General features: G+C 48.6%; 1 long non-coding RNA gene across 2 annotated transcripts in view; it reads left to right on the top strand.

Moving 5' to 3' along the window:
* Positions 1 to 10,345, top strand: part of LOC123783545 (uncharacterized) — a 96,867-nt gene extending 86,522 nt beyond the window's left edge. For both annotated transcript variants that reach the window (XR_006777232.2, XR_006777231.2), the window contains 2 exons: positions 6,734 to 6,986; positions 8,097 to 10,345. This is a non-coding gene — a long non-coding RNA (uncharacterized LOC123783545). The remainder of the gene's footprint in view (positions 1 to 6,733; positions 6,987 to 8,096) is intronic.
* The last annotated feature ends 6,718 nt before the right edge of the window (positions 10,346 to 17,063 follow it).

Raw genomic sequence — 17,063 nt, 5'->3', positions numbered from 1 at the left:
TTTCTTTGACTAAAAGCGGAGGAAGGAGAGACGTCACGGGTCGGCTGACGGACTAAAATCCAGCTGGAGAATGGGGATAAACTTCAGAACAGCTGCTCTGAGCTGGCCCAACGGAGGGCAAAGAGGCCGCTGATGTGTGGACACATGGTGATTCAGAGGCTGGGGTTGGTGGAAGAGCACCATTTCCTTCCCTGGGGGCGTATGCTGTGGGATTTAGTTAGGGAAATCAGGCCGAAGCTGTAGGTCGTGCCCAGACCCAGGCTCCAGTGACTCACGAGGCTCCTGGAGCCCGCATGCCGCCACCATGAACGAGGGTCCTGGCCATGCGGTCAGGAGGTGGACGATCCCGGCGTCGGAGACACGACTTCTGTGTGTCGCATACACAGACACGACACCATCCCGCAATTCCATCACCCCCATGGTCGGTCGGGTACGGCCCATAATGTCAAAGTGACCCCGTGCCGTTCTGTCCCCTCCCCCTTGCTGCCCGCCTAGGGTCCCGGGGTCCCTCTCCCGGCTCATTGCAGGCTGCCTTCCGCTCGGCACCATTTATATTTCCCCTCCGCCGTCCTGGTAAGTGAGCAACAGGGGAAGTTTCTGATGATGCAGAAAACTCGAGGGATCGGAAGGCCGTTTGGCGCTGCAGAAACCTCCGTGAGATTCAAAACTCTGCTCTCCAGAAGGACGGAGAAGCCTGGGGTTGCCTTTCATCGCGCACATGGTGTGACAGACGATCATTGTTAAAAATCCATTAACACATGATTGGTATAAATGTTGGGATTTAATACCCAAATCGCTGTTCTGGTCCCCCTGTTCTTACGTCAGGGCCCCTCCCGCAGCTCAGCGCGAGTCTGATTCCTCGGGGGGCTTCCCGGTGGGGGTGTGTAAAGGGCAAGTTAGCGTCAGGTGTGGTGATCACCGGGCTGCTGTCATCCCCACCCTCCCCCGTCTCGGCACGTCTCTCGTTGTCCGCGGGACGGACGTGGGCCGGCTGCGGGGGCCGAGGAGGAGGGAGGCTGTGCGGCTGGAGCCTTGCTCCCCGCGAGAATGGAGGCTCCGTCCGCCGGTCGGGGAGCCTGGGTCATCGGAGGCTGGGTTTTTCATCCCACGTCTGGAGGGAAACGCGCAGCGTGCGGTGCGGTGTGCACGTGCGCTGAGCTTTAGGCCGGCAGGGTGGTGGGAGGCTTGGCCGTTTGGGTGAATTCTTTTTTACACACAGTACGTGAGAATCGAATATTTAACAAATTTGCATTGTAGTCTCAATATATTCCAGTCCCTGTGCTGATTTTTTACTTCCGTTTTTCAACATGCTAGATCCAGTTTCTGCCCCGCAGAGCTTGCGTTTCGGCGGGTAGGGCGGACAGACGCGGGCCTCGCGCGTCGGCGGCGACGGCGATAGCGCAGGTATTCCTGAGAGCGGAGGCGTCCGAGCAGCGCCTTCTCTCCTTCGGTTACGTGGCTTCGAGCTTCGATGGCATCGGCTCTCGTAATACTGCGTGGATTGTGCGCTCTCGGCCTTGGACAGGTTAAGAGACGGGCCCACGGGCACAAGAGGGGTCGGGCAGGGCTTTGACCCCGCAGCGTGTTCCAGAGCCCGTGTGCTTCTTTGCACAGGCTCGCCCGTTGAGAAGTCCTGGGTGTGAAGGGAAAGAACCGTAGGAGCCGCAACCCGGACTCAGGCCGCAGGACTTGAAAACACTTTTGGAGAAAGTGAACTGCGAAGAAGTGGGAATTCGTGCAGTGCGGGAGGGTGAAGGGCCGGGCGTGCCGAGTGGCCTGGAGCTTAGCGTGCCCGGTCCGAGGGATACAGGGAAAGGCCTGACCACAGGGCACCGAGGTAAGGCGGCGATCACACGCCAGCAGCCAAGGGCCCGTGCACGTGCGGAAGACGCATTGAGAACACACGCAAACGGTATATGGTCCAGGAGCCGGGAAAGCTTTAGGACCTGCTGCTCGCCGGCCGACCACTGCCTCGCCCGCTGTCCGTCACCGTCCCTCCCCTGCTCTCCGTCGGTACATTGTGAGGCAGCCTCCTCAGAGCAGACCAGATGAGACCATGGCAGGAGGGGTGACATTCGGAGGAAATGAACAATTCTCCAGTGACTCTTCCCTGGAAGGATTTGCTAGGCCTGAACCGCATCCTTCCTGAAACTCTGGCCTTCTGGGACTCCCCTGGCTCCGGCTCCTTCTTCCGTCCGCTCTGGCGTTTCTCTGGAGGTCCCCCTTGCTGACTCTTCCTCTTCGTCCCAACTGCAAACTGGCCCAGCTCCAGGGGCTCGCAGGCCTGCCCTCTCTCACTCTGCGAGCCTCGTCTGCCGCTCTCATCAGTTCTATACCATCAACTACCACCTGGATTCTGAAGCTGCCCACGTCGTTACCTGGAGTCCCGACCTTTCATCTCAGCTCCAGACTCGGATACAGTGAGGCAACTCCATTTGCACACCTCACAGGGCCCTTAAACCCGAGGCTTCGCTTCCAGCACTGAAGCCGCTCGCTCCCCGATCTCCAGGGACTCCTGCCTGCCCCTTTCTCTGCAATGACCCCATCATTCACCTGCTTTCCTGAGCCAGAAACCTGAGACTGATTCTTGACTCCTATCTCTTTGTGCTTATAGCAGACACGTGTCATGTGTGTGGGTGGCTAACGTCTTTTAAATAATTCACATACAGAAGTTCACCTCCGCATTCAGAAGTCAAACTCTCCATCCTCCGGCAGCCCAGAAGCACACTCACGGGCACAGGCTTGCCCGTTCCTTCCTTCCCAGCGAGGCTGGACCTGGAGGTCATTCCCATGAGAACCAGGCTTCACATGGGGCTTCTGGCTTGCTGATGCACCCGGCTTGTAGGGGACAGCAGTGATTACAAAGTCGAATCCCTGCTCTGGAGGTGGCGTTAGGACGACAAGTTTCAGGTTAAAGGGCCGCAGGTCTGGCCATCCTGTGTGGAGCCGCGGAAGTAGTGTGCTTGTTTACTCTGCTTTGCTGGCTGGTTCGGGGCATCCTGGCAGGTCGGGGGTGGGTGAGAGGTGGTGGGCTTCTCTGAGTTTGGGCTTGACCATCAGGCGTCCCCATGATTGGAGAGGTTAATCGTTTCTAATGATGCAGCTTTGTATATGTGCATTAAATCACCACATTGTACACCTTGAAAAAAATCACGTTGTGCAAAAAAAAATTTCTTTTAACAAAATAAAAATTGGTCAGAGTAGATCCGTGGTTTGCAGTAGAATCTTTGGCAGTTCAAGACCTTTGCTTCCCGTCTGGTGGAGAGTCGAGCTGAGCACTGGCTGCATGAGGGGCCGGGGGCATCAGCTCAAAAGGGTGGGTTTACTTCTGTTTTACTGTCACTTTAAGCTGTGTCTGTGCGGCCCTGTTGTCCCTCTTAAGCTTTAGCCTCCCTGGCGGTTTCCCAGCTGATTTGTGACATGGTTCTTTATGCCACAGCTCCCCTGGTGGGGTCCCCACGCTGCCTTACGGGGCAGTGACCCGGTTTACATGACTTAAGCCCCACAGAGTGATATAGTTTTGAAATACAGGTGAAGTTCAATGGGGTGAGGTCTGGAGCCCATGACCAAGAAAGAATTCTGGAGATGTTTTTGGTGCAAAATGGTGGTTTAAAGAAAGCACAGGGACAGGACCCGTGGGCAGAAAGAGCTGCTGCCCCGGGGTTGTGAGGGGTGGCTGATTATATACTTGGGAGTTGGCGGTAAGGAAGAAGGGTTTACAAAAGACCTTTTGTATGCTAAGGAGAACCTACAAGATATCGGAGGCCTTGCCATTGTGAAGTTAAGGTTGTTTTTCCCTCTAGGAAAGCGTTAACATGAAGACAGTTGGGTTTCCTTCTGGAAATTAGGTTATCAATAAGAATGCTTTTTTCTCGGAAATCACTAAGACATTTTGTAAACTGAGGGAGACTTAGGTCTTGCTGGACTGTGATCTCTCTAAGTTAACCATTTGTTTTTCCTTCCTTTAGCTTTGGGGCAGCCAGGAGTGCCTGAGGGAGGTCACACAGATCCCACCTGGGAGTTGGGGTGGGGGTCTCGGGGTGTCAGCTTGTCTTCTGCTCCCTCATCAATAGCACTTGCGGGTCTCTCAATAAAGAATGTCTGTCGGGACACAGGGCCGGGTCTGGTCTCCTGACCCCAGGCCCGTGGCTGCTCTGGTGTGACTTCAAGGCTCGACCATTTCTTTGTCACTCATTACCCATGTGCCATTCCAGCCAAGACAGCCTCTCCATTCCCACCCTGCACACCCGCCTCCCCGTACTCCTCTTGTCTCCGTCCTTTGGGAAAGCATTTTTTTAAATAATACTTTTTAATTATATTATGTTAGTCACCATACAGTACATCCCTAGTTTTTGATGTAAAGTTCCATGATTTATTACTTGCGTATAACACCCAGTGCACCATGCAATACGTGCCCTCCTTACTACCCATCACCAGCCTATCCCAGTCCCCCACCCCCCTCCCCTCTGAAGCCCTCAGTTTGTTTCCCAGAGTCCATAGCATTTTTAAAGGGTATCCATCCACATTCTTTTTCAAGTTTTGGATCCAGGTTACCACCCCCATCCCAGGTAACACTGCCATTTGCCAGGAAATGTTCCTACCGTACACCTACTTCCGGCATGCTGTATACTGACAGCTAACTTTGAATGGCTGCTCTTTGCAAGGCTCGATCACACGTTTTGGCTTACTTGCATGGACTGCTCTTGTTCTAACGGTGTCCTTCAGTGCGGATTGGTAGCATTTTCCCCGTTTCACAGTTGAGGATATAGACACTTTTAGGAAGGTTGTGATTTTCCAGATGTCTCCCATAGATGTAAATGGCAGAACCAGGGTTTGCGTCTGTGTCTGTCTGACTATAGAGCTGTCAGTCTTCGACAGGAGGTTAACAGCCTGAAATCCTCGGGGTTCAGGAATCCTGGTGTGGGGGGGGCACCACTCTCTCACAGCAGGTGCCCCTCGGGGAAACGCTGATGGGCCTCCTTAGTTAAGCACCCACAGTGTGTCTCCAGCAGAAACCCTCCTAAGGCAGCACTTCCTGAAGCGATTTTCATTTTGTTCTTCTGTGTCACCGGTTTTCTCCCCAGCCTGGTCATTCTCATCAGCATGAAAACAAGCTGTCATTTCTGTGGACGTTGGAAAAGCCAGCAGACCCTCGGGAGACCTTCCTGCGCCCCCACCTCCCTCCTGCTCCCGCATGTTCGCTGGCCCCTTGCAGCCACAGGGCTGGCTCTGCTCACGCTGTCCCTTGTCTCTCCAGCTCTCTGTCAGTCTGTCCTCGCTAATGGCACCGGGGCGGCCACACTGCGAAGCTGGCATTTGTGCGGGCCTCGTCTTGCCTTGCGCACCAGAAACATATGACCCAGTTGATCCTTTATCTCCTTAGGAACCATCTTCTCGTCACACCTTTGCTCCTCAGCTGCTCTCTTACCGTCCCTGGGGCTGGCCACCCTTCGCCCTTCGTGCTCTAAACGCCGGAGTGGCCTGGGGCTGGGCTCTAACGGCTGCTCCCCAAATGCTACTGACTCCCAAACTGCGATCTCCAGACTAGCGTTCTCTCCGGACTCTGCCTGCATACCTGCAACACGGCCCCCGAGCTCTAATAGGCATCTCAGAGTTCACATGTCCAAGCCCATTCCTGAAGAACCCCCAACACACTCCAGACCTGCTCCTCTGACGTCCTTCTCACCATCAGGAGTGACTTGATTCTTCTGGGTGCACGGTCCGAAGATCTGGGTGTTTCTCTTAACTCCTCTTTGACACTCCGTATCCAACCTATCGGCAAATCCCATTGGGTACAAATCAAGTACATGTAAAATCCCCCCACCCCTTATATCTCCACTGCCCCGCTCCTAGACCAGGGCACCTTCGTCTCTCACCTGCATCAGGACAGCCTGCAAACTGGCCGCGCTGCTCCCATCCGTCCCTGCTGCCCTTCACATTCTCCGTCAGGCAGCCAGAGGGGTGAACCGAGGATGCACGTGTATGTTCCACTTCTCCGCTCAGCAACATCTAATTTCACTCCGAGAGCAAGTTGCTTACGGGGCCTGGCATGATCTGGTCTAACTCTTCCTCTCTGCTTTCATCTCTGCCTGTTCTTCCCCTTGTCCCTCCTGTCCACGCCAATTTAAGATCCCTGGAATATTCCGGAGACTCTCTTGTCCCAGGTCCCTGCGCTTTCTGGTCTCTCTCCCGGAGCCCCGTTCCCTGTGAAGCTGCAGACTTGCCCTCCTCTCACCAGTCCTCTGTTTACCTTTTGCTTTTTCATTCTCCACCTTTGATGAGCACCATATGTTATCAACTGCACCCCGTTCCTGCACCCTCGTCCCACCCCTCCTTCACTTCCCCCCATGGACTTAGCTCCATCCAAGGTATTTTTATATACTTGTTCATGTGTTGATTTTCAGTTTCTCTTCCCAGCAAAGAAGCTCATCTGTAAGCAGAGATTCTCTTTTGTCTCTTTTGCTTATTTATGTATTCATAGTGCCCAAAACAATATCATATATACGGTATTTGTTAAATATTTGTTGAATTTAAAACAATGGAGAATTGAGCCTCTCTTCCAAGCTGGCAAATGAAACAGAAACAGGCAAATGATGGCATGTCTGTGAGCATACGTGTGGGTAATAAAAGCCAGACTTAAAGACTGGAAAGAATATTATTCAGCTCAATCACCGAAACCAAAGACTGATGTTCACTTGCAAATTCCAGCCTTTGTTATTGTCATTTGCTCCAGGTGCTGAAACCCACTGAATTTCTAAGCCCATCCTGGTGCCTGGCAGGAAGAATGGAGCTCACAGAGGAGTCTAAAATTTGTCTTGCTGCCACAGAGCCAGTAAGACACATGTAACCATGGACATTTCCTGCTCCCTCCCTATACCTCCTTTCAATGAATTGCCTGGGTTTGTACCACAGAGTACCTGCCTCTGTTTCCCTGCTGGACGTTTCATCCTCCTGAAAGTGAGCTTCTCCGAAGCTGGACTTGCTTGGTAAGTCCTCCACTCCAACCCCCTCACCCGCAGCCTGCATTCTCATGCACCTGCCGCTGAGTAAGACCCTTCTGTGAAAGGTCAGATGGCTTGAAGCCAGGCCCCGATTTCCACCTGACCCTGAGTTCACCATCCTGCCTAGACTCTTGGTTTAATCACCATGACTTCCCGCACATTGGATGGTCTCAGTTACTGATATATCCTGAGCCAAACTCCTTTTCACTCAGGGGAGGTCGAGCTTAGTAGTGGACAAGTGGGCTGAGCTTGAAATAGAGTGCCGGGCCAAGCTGGGCAGGTGTTCCAGGTGAAGAGAAGTAAATGGTTCAGGCAAAGCAAAGAATGGCTAATAATTACCTGGGAGAGTTAGGACCTACCCCATGGGCCACTGAGGGCACAGCAGTATTCTCTTGGCATGACCACTATTGGCAGTCAATCAGCCCAATCTCACTAGATTACTGGACCCCGGGAAATGGCGAGGTCTCAAGGAAAAGCCTTTTATCAGGTATGAGGCAAAAAGAGTAGCTGCCCTTTTCAAAGATGTAACTTTACAAGTCAATCCTTCTTTTTCAGTGCTTCGACTTTTTTTTATTCGTTAAGTGTTTATGAAGATCAAAAACTGTCAAAAAGTATTCATATATTTACATGTGTGTTTTCTGGAGATACACCGCATATTTGTAAACATCCTTAGACATACGTTCATGTTTATGTAAATACATGTATCCAATCTATCATTTTTTAAAGTATCAAAAATGATTTTATTGGGTCATATATTTTAAAAGTACATTTTGACAGTATTACCAAATCATCCTCCAATATACAATCTTAATTTATATGCCGATCAGTAGCGTATGAGTCCCGTTTCATCACATCCTAACCCAAACTTGATATAAAACTTTTATATACCGTCTTTAAAACTGAAAGGGTGACAAGGGATAAACTCACCGGTGCCTTACTTTGTACTTCTCTGAATGAGAAAAAACATCTTTGAACACATTAAAAAAAAAGAATAGCTAATATCAGAATTTGAAGAGGGCTAGATATTGGGGGAGGGGATGAGTTCCTTCCAAATCACAGCCAATAGCACCAGCTTTTTAATTTTTTTTTATACAGGGCATCATTTTGAAGTGGAAGAGCGAGGTTGAAGAAGGAATCTCTTGGACAAAGGAGAGTGAGTAAAGCGATAGTTTTATTAAGCAAGGATACAGATAAAACTCTCAGGAGTGAGAGGGGTGCTGACAGGGTTGCCCCTGAGGGCTTTTAGGGTTGGTCTATTATTGAAGGCCAGCCAGGGCACTTAAATCCTTAACGTTGCATTGCCTAAGGACTGGTAATAACACCTTTAATGGCTTACTTCCTTTTTGGGGTCAGGTAATGCTTTGTTGGTAACAGTGACCGGTAGAACAAGACCGCCTCTCTGACACATAGGGCAGGGTGCTCTGGTTTGTTCCCTTATCTCTGGTTTTCTTACACCTCCGCATTTTTGGGATTTCTGTGAGCCGATCCCAGAGCCCCTGACCCGTCTCTCCCTATCTAGCCCTGCCTGTCCCTTACTCAATTTCACACTTTTTGCACAACAAAAAAGTAGTTGGCAATGGAAAGAGCAGAGGGCCCGGATTCAGAAGACTTGTTCTTCCTCCCTTTACTGTCTGTGTGGCCTTGGATAAGTCATTCCACTTCAGATACCAGATTTAATCTGTCATAACTGGGAGATTGTAGTCAATGAAACTGGTGTGTGTCAGGCACGCCATGCTGCGTACGTACAGCCCCTGTTTTCCAAGCAACCCTGAAACCCCTGATGGGAATGAACACCCGCATCTCAGAGGTAAGCAGGCTGCTCTCACCATCTGCCGGGCCCGGTATGAAAGCGCTCTGGGGCTGGGAAGGTGCCGGCCGCGATCAGCCACATGCAGGGTGCAGGACTAGCGTGTGCACCCCCAAGTCACGAGGCTGCCAGACAGGAGAGATCCGGATGAGTTTTCTGCAGGCATAAATGTTACCATATGACAAATATTTTTAAGCATTTTTTAGGTACACAGATCTTCTGGAGTAAAGTGCAAATTTTACAAGATAAACGCAGATCTTCCGAGAAACAGCCAAGCCTTTATTTTCTTATACGGTATATAAAATGTATCAAAACACGATCGTTATTATGTAAGAGGCTTATACAAGATGAAATTCTTACAAAGTGGTGGGAAACATGCTAATACCTGTTTACATGTCGTAGATACTCAACCAATGTCAGCTCCCCTTCCTCCTCTCACGGACAGGACGGGGGCACTTGGGTGACTGTATCCTCCAAGTATTTCCAATGGATTTGTTAATTTGAAAGTAGTTCTGATAATAGTTTGAGTGTTCACTTACGAACACTACACATGGAGGCAGTTTTTCTGATCGTTGCCAATCTGCAGTGACAGTGGTCGTTGGAGCCCATTGACTCTGACTCCATGACGGGGGGCACTCGGGCTCCCTGCAGATGCCCTCGGTTATTCTCAGCTCATGAACATTCTCTCGTTCTTTGGCTTATGTCTTCCACCCCATAGACTTGGTCTGGCAGTCACTACCTACTAGTGAGGCCAGACATCTTCTTTTTAACATTTATCAGACACATGAATAATTTGCTTATTCATATCTTTTGTCCACTTTTCAGACAGATTATCCTTTTCCTTATTAATAGGTGTTCTCCATAAATTCCGAATTCAAGACTTCTATTAGCTCTACCCATTGCAGACATTTCTACATTTGGGGCTTGTAGTTGTATTTGTGTGTGTGTGTGTGTGTGTGTTTCTTCCCACAAAGAGATTCAGAACTTGCATGCAGTTACATGTGACCAAATTTTTCTCTCTGGCTTGTCCTTTTGCACCTTGTTTGAGAAGCCCTCCTGCACCTCAGTGAGAGACTCTGCTGTGAGTTCCTCGGCAGCACGCTTTTCCTATTTGATCCCCCTAGATAAATGTATTTTTGTATGATGTGAGATAAGGCTCCCATATGATCTGTCCCCACACAGACTGCCATTTGTCCCAACACTTCTTACAGCTGCCTGTTCTTTCCTCGTGTTGGTTAAGGCCACTTTGTTCTACACCAAGTTCACGGACACGGGGTTCTACTCCCACCTTCTCTATTCATTAGTTGATTTTTCTCTGTGCCTCTGTCAGATTGCTTTAACAGTCATGTACATAGAAAGTGTTGATACCTAGTAGGGATGGTCCTTCCTAACAAATCTCTTAAGCTTGTTTTGGAATATTTTTGTCCTTATTCTTTTATGCAGGTCTTAGGTCACCCTGAAGATCGCTCCAGAAAGCACGTTGAGGCTCTGCGGGGAGTTTATAGGTTAGCTTGACAAGTGGCCATTTTCATTGTATTGAATCTTTATTGATTAAAAATATCATAGATGTCCTTATTTATTTAGATCTTCTTATAAATCTTTCAATAAAGTTTTGGAATTTTCTCTTTAAAGACCTTCCAGATCTTTTATGAGATGGTCTTAAGTACATCATAGTTTATTTGTTCCTGGAAATTGTATTTTTTTATTCAAGATTTTTTTCTATCGGATTCTTCCTGAATACCAAAAAAAAATTTTTTTTTAAAGATTTTATTTATTTATTTGACAGAGAGAGACGGCCAGCGAGAGAGGGAACACAAGCAGGAGGAGTGGGAGAGGAAGAAGCAGGCTCCCAGCGGAGGAGCCCGATGTGGGGCTCGATCCCAGAATGCTGGGATCACGCCCTGAGCCGAAGGCAGATGCTTAACGACTGCGCTACCCAGGCGCCCCATGAATACCAAAAAATTTAATTTTTATATGTTCATCTTATTATCTAGAAACATTGCTGAGTTGTTATTTTTAGTATAATGTATATCATTTTGGCTATCCCACATAGATAGTTAAATTATAAGGAGGTATTCGCAACAGGACAGAAAAATCAATGGCACAAAATAAGGACTCCAGAAGTGGACCCACTTATACGTGGGCAACTGATTCTCAGAAGGTGTGCTGTTCTCTGAGGCTCGCAGGGGCGTTGGGTAGCCTCTGGAGACTCCCTTCCTTGGACATGGACTCAGGACATCACAAGTTCTTCAAGTTCCGTTACACAAGTATGTAGTGTTCTCAACCTTCGGCACAGGCCTGAGTAGCATAACGAGATGATAGCACTGACCACCGCAGCCTGGGATGTAAACCCGCTTCCCCCTGCACACCCTGCCCGTTCCCATCCTGGTCCCCAGCCTGCTGTGGTCTGGCCTCTTCTAGCCACAGATCCTTCCCTTCTGACTCAGGGGTTCCTTCCTCTATTTCCTGCCACTGATGACAATATCAATTTCCCACAAGAGACTGTCTTTTTTTTTTTAAGATTTTATTTATTTATTTGTGAGAGCAGAAGAGTGAGAGCACAAGGAGGGGAGGGACAGAGGCAGAGGGAGAAGCAGACTCCCTGCTGAGCAGGGAGCCCAACAGGGGGCGGGACTTGATCCCAGGACGCTGGGATCATGACCTGAGCCAAGGCAGATGCTTAACCGACTGAGCCACCCAGGCGCCCCCCGGCTGTCTTTTTATATTATTCAGTAAATCACAAACGTCTCCATCTGAAGTACCTACAGTTGCTCTACACTCCTGGTTTGTCCCCTAAGAGCAGTGGATCCATCTGGCTTTGGATCTGAAGGAGGATCCGGGCCATCAAAGAGCATCTCACCCAAGGACCTCTCCCAGCGAGAGTCTCCAAATGCAGCGGTTCTCGGGTTCCACATACAACTTCCATAGCAAAAATTCCAACAGCTTTATATACCACTTGTCTGTGTGCGATGTGAATACCACGGCTTCTCAGCCCTGATTCTCCGGTGGGTGCCTGGTGAACGTAGGTAACGACGTAAGCACACCGGGGCGTGGACCCGCAGCACCAGAGACCCTGGATCCACCCAAGTCTCTGTGTCTGGCATTCTATTTCCCTCCGCTGTGTGAGGTTAGAAAGTGTAGCTCTTGGAGTTGGCCCCAAGGGGGCACTAATGACACGTCAGTGCTCCCAGAACCCATAGCCCGGGCTTTTCTGATTCTCAGCCAGGAATCTAGAAGTTTGGGCAGACGTAGGTTGACAACATTTAGAAATGTCTTTCAGTTTTTCTCTCAAATCAAGAATTCATTCTTCTCTCTGTCTGGGATAATGCCCAATTTCCCCTCCTGCAGCCTTTCTCAATTTTGCTGTGGTAATAATGATCCTAGGGTTTTATTACCCCAACTAGGTCAAAGTGATCCAATTTGGGACCAGGTGGGAAACAGGAATGACTGACTGGTAGCTCTGTAGGCCATAGAAGAAGTCAGCCAAGTTCCTCTTTCGTAACTCAAATTCCTTCCTAGGTTATTCTTAGGACAACTTTCAATGGGAACGTTTATCCGGGCTGCACTGAACTATTCTGGTGGGAAACCAGGCTTTGTTCTGTTTCCTGTGGGTTTCACTTTTCCCTTGTGGAATGTTCTCTCTGCATAACCGCTGCCTGTTCACATTCAGTGCTGTGTGCTGTTCTGCCCATGACCTCATCTCGTGGAAGGTCGAGGAGACCTGGACAGACTGGGAGTGGAGACGGAGTCAACAGTCAAGAGGTGGGACAGGCCGCTACAGGAAGAGAGATGAAGAACAGCAGGACGCTGAGCTCGGAGGAGAGGTGATCAGGGTCTGTGAAAGCTCTGTAAGATTAAAGCAGAAGGTTGAAGACGATAAATGAGGTGACACACAGAAATGTGCACCTGCTTGTTAAGGAAAGGGAGATCTGGTACCCCCGCTGCTTCCCTGGTACCTCTGTGTGTGAGGTACCATGGCTGCCGTGCCGGGGGCCACGCTGTGGTGATGCCCTCCTCTCTCTGGAGTCTCTGTCTCTCCCGTGCTCTCAACTTGATCGACACCCCTCCTGAGACACCTGTTTCCTGGAATTAGCTTACCTGTGGAGGGCTGGCTTCTCTTCTTCCGAGGGCAGAGTTCTCTCCGTATTAGCCCTGACAAGAGCCGACCGCTCTCTACTCTGGGAGGTAGTGACAGAGAACCCACCCCTCCTAAGACAGCTCATTCTACTCTTGAACAGCTCGGATAACTACATCATTCTTCTTTCCAGTACATTCAAAGTTTGAATTCATAGATTGTCTTGTTATTTTTAGGCCAGAACTGCTCATTTCTATCAGAAACTACATCCAGGGGCGCCTGGGTGGCACAACGGTTAAGCATCTGCCTTCGGCTCAGGGCATGATCCCGGCGTTATGGGATCGAGTCCCACATCGGGCTCCTCCGCTATGAGCCTGCTTCTTCCTCTCCCACTCCCCCTGCTTGTGTTCCCTCTCTCGCTGGCTGTCTCTATCTCTGTCAAATAAATAAATAAAATCTTTAAAAAAAAAAAAACTACATCCAATAACTTTTCACCCCTTCTTTTGCCCAAACTCTTGGGCAAATACTCAAATACTTGACCATGACTGGAATTTGGCTTTTTGTGATGAAATATAACTGGGCCATCGACCTGGGGCGCCCCCGCCAGATTATACAGCTGCATTATGGCGGCCTTGGCGAGGAACCACATGTCATCCACCCATCCATCCACGTGTCCTTTCAGTAAATATGCATTGAGCACCTAATAAGCAACAGGAACTCCTCCAGGGTCTGGTGATAAACCAGGAAGCTGAAAACAAATCCAAGTTCGGAGAGCTTACACTCTAATGAGGGCAGTAGACATTTTTCTTGACAGCAAATTAATGAATTAATAATTTGAGATACATGCTCTGCTGAAAGATGATCCTTCAACTCTAGGGGGAAGTTCCAGCTTCTCCCCTGCTTTATGCTGGTCCCAAGGAGGAGTTGCAATATGTGGCCAAGTGCAAAAATAGAAGATAACATTGGGCCGCAGCATTAGAGAGTGAAGTTATTTAGGTGAAAACAGAAGCAAGGAGGAAAATTCTTTTGGGTGGAGGGTTATTTTTTGCTTCTCTCCTTTACAGACTCAATGTGCTTGGAAGTTACAAGTTCAAAGGGGAGTCCACGTGACAATCAGGGAAGCAAAGACATTGATCGGGCAGGTCACCAGGAAGCCGTACTCTCTTACTCCTCGCCCATCACATACATACTCTAGAACGGTCCATTACAGAAAGTTTGTATAAAGTAATATGACTTTGAGGTATTAGAATAGCTCAGAGTACATACATCTTTTCTTTTTTTTTAAATAATAATTTTTTATTACATTATGTTAGTCACCATACAGTACATCCCTACTTTTTGATGTAAAGTTCGATGATTCATTACTTGTGTATAACACCCAGTGCTCCATGCAATACATGCCCTCCTTAATACCCATCACCAGTCTATCCCATTCCCCCACTCCCCTCCCTTCTGAAGCCCTCAGTTTGTTTCCTAGAGTCCATAGTCTCTCGTGGTTCATTCCCCCTTCTGTTTACCCCCCTTCATTCTTCCCTTCCTTCTCCTACCGATCTTCCTATTTCTTATGTTCCATAAATGAGTGAAACCATATGATAATTGTCTTTCTCTGACTTATTTCACTTAGCATTATCTCCTCCAGTGCCGTCCATGTTGCTGCAAATGTTGTGAAATCGTTCTTTCTGATGGCTGAGTAATATACCTTTGTATATATGGACCACATCTTCTTAATCCAGTCAACCTTTGAAGGGCATCTCGGCTCCTTCAACAATTTAGCTATTGTGGACAATGCTGCTATGAACATTGGGGTGCATATGGCCCTTCTCTTCACTATATCTGTATCTTTGGGGTAAATACCCAGTAGTGCAATGGCTGGGTCATAGGGTAGCTCAATTTTTAACTTTTTAAGGGACCTCCACACTGTTTTCCAAAGTGGCTGTATCAACTTGTATTCCCACCAACAGTGTAAGAGGGATCCCCTTTCTCCACATCCACTCCAACATTTGTTGTTTCCTGCGTTGTCAATTTTTGCCATTCTAACTGGCATAAGGTGGTATCTTAGTGTGGTTTTGATTTGAATTTCCCTGATGGCTAATGATTTTGAACATTTTTTCATGTGTCTGTTAGCCATTTGTATGTCTTCATTGGAAAAGTGTCTGTTCATATCTTCTGCCCATTTTTTGGTTTGATTATTTATTTCCCATGTATTGAGTTTGAGAAGTTCTGTGTAGATCTTGGATACTAATCTTTTATCTGTAGTGTTATTTGCAAATATATTCTCCCATTCCGTGGGCTGGCTTTTAGTTTTTTTGACTGTTTCCTTGGCTGTGCAGAAGGTTTTTATCTTTTTTTTTAATAATATTTTTTATTATGTTAGTCACCATACAGTACATCCCTACTTTTTGATGTAAAGTTCCATGATTCATTACTTGTGTATAACACCCAATACACCATGCAATACGTGCCCTCCTTAATACCCATCACCAGCCTATCCCATTCCCCCACCACCCTCCCCTCTGAAGCCCTCAGTTTGTTTCCCAGAGTCCATAGTCTCTCATGGTTCATTCCCCCTTCTGTTTACCCCCCCCTTTCTTCTTCCCTTTCTTTTCCTACTGATCTTCCTACTTCTTATGTTCCATAAATGAGTGAAACCATATGATAATTGTCTTTCTCTGCTTGACTTATTTCACTTAGCATTATCTCCTCCAGTGCCATCCATGTTGCAGCAAATGTTGAGAAATCATTCTTTTTGATAGCTGTGTAATATTCCATTGTATATATGGACCACATCTTCTTAATCCAGTCAACTGTTGAAGGGCATCTCGGCTCCGAAATACATCTTTTCTGTATGAAAGCCATCCAAATCCTCAGGGTCCAAAAATCAAGTCTGATTTGGAGGAAGCTTTAGCAGTCGGTGACATCTCAGCATGAAATCCGTTTCCTAACTAGCTGAGGGATGTTAAGATCTTGACGACTTCCCTCAATCTCCCTAAACTTCAGTTTCCACATCACAGATGACAAAATCGGATTCTGTAACTTCTAAGTTCCTTCAAACTCTGGTTTCCCAAAATGACCAAAATAATATGAATGTTATTAGAATGATATCGGGCAAGGAGATTAAAATAAGTCTATATTTTACTCTTGGCATCTAAGCCTCGGAATACAAGACACACCATCAGAGAGAAGGCAGTACAAGCGAGAATAGCTCACTGTTTTTCCACAGACCTTGGCCCCAAACCACACGGGCAGATCTGTAAAGCCTCTTTTCGTCAGATTAGTTGCACATACAGAGCCTTGGACCTTCCCAGAGGGAGACACCCCATTGCATCCTTCCCAGCTTCCACCTCATCCTCCTTCCCTCCCCCTCACACACCTTCCCCAAAGCAGGACCACAGCCTGATTCCCAACCGAGGGCTGGGAGGGACCCTCTGAGTATCATTGGGAAAGTGATTTCACCTTTCTGTTCCTTGCTTTTCTCATATGAGGAGAGTGAGACGGAGAAAACGATCAACCATCTACAGCCAGGCTGGAGACCAAGTGACACAACATAGTTGCAAAACACCAGGCAGTCAATACGGGATCAAGAAATAGACTGGAAATGCCGAGTCTGGGATCCCTGCTCTGCCATTGTGCTGGACAGTGAAAGAAGGAGTCTTCAGTGCGGGCCTGCCGCAGATCTCCGCCTGGGGCAACTTCCTGATGGAACCCGCCTTTGTGCAGCCTGAGAACCAGGAAACAGGGTTCACAGCTACTGGGCGGGTGGTGCTTGACTACAGGAATGGAGCCAGTTACCCCACGTCACACGGGCCTAGAATCTCGGGCAACACGGGAGTGCCTTCTGGGAACCGCCAGAGGGTACCTCCTTGGACAGACCAGTGAGCCACCATACCCCCGCAGGGACACCAATCGTGAACAGATTGTTCCGTGCGAAAGCAATCCTTCCCTAGGACACAGCACTTGGCAGCTGAAGCACAGAGGGTTTCTGTGCTGACACGTGCCCTCGGCTGCCTTTCTCGGAGCAGGGCACAGCCGTGCAGCATGTCTATTCTTGAGCCCAGCCTTACCGTGTCAAGATCACACCCAAAGTATAAATGCAAGTACCTCTTGGGACCTGGGGCCCCACCCTGATCTGCAGGCCACAGACAATTGCTTTTAAGCAGGACACCCATGAATTAGACTCCTG

The sequence above is a fragment of the Ursus americanus genome, chromosome 2 (genome assembly GCF_024610735.1).
Source record: "Ursus americanus isolate L20-20 chromosome 2, mUrsAme1.1.p, whole genome shotgun sequence".
Lineage (NCBI taxonomy): Eukaryota > Metazoa > Chordata > Mammalia > Carnivora > Ursidae > Ursus > Ursus americanus.
The sequence above is the reverse complement of the archived record's forward strand: the minus strand, read 5'-3'. Positions and strand labels throughout refer to the sequence as shown.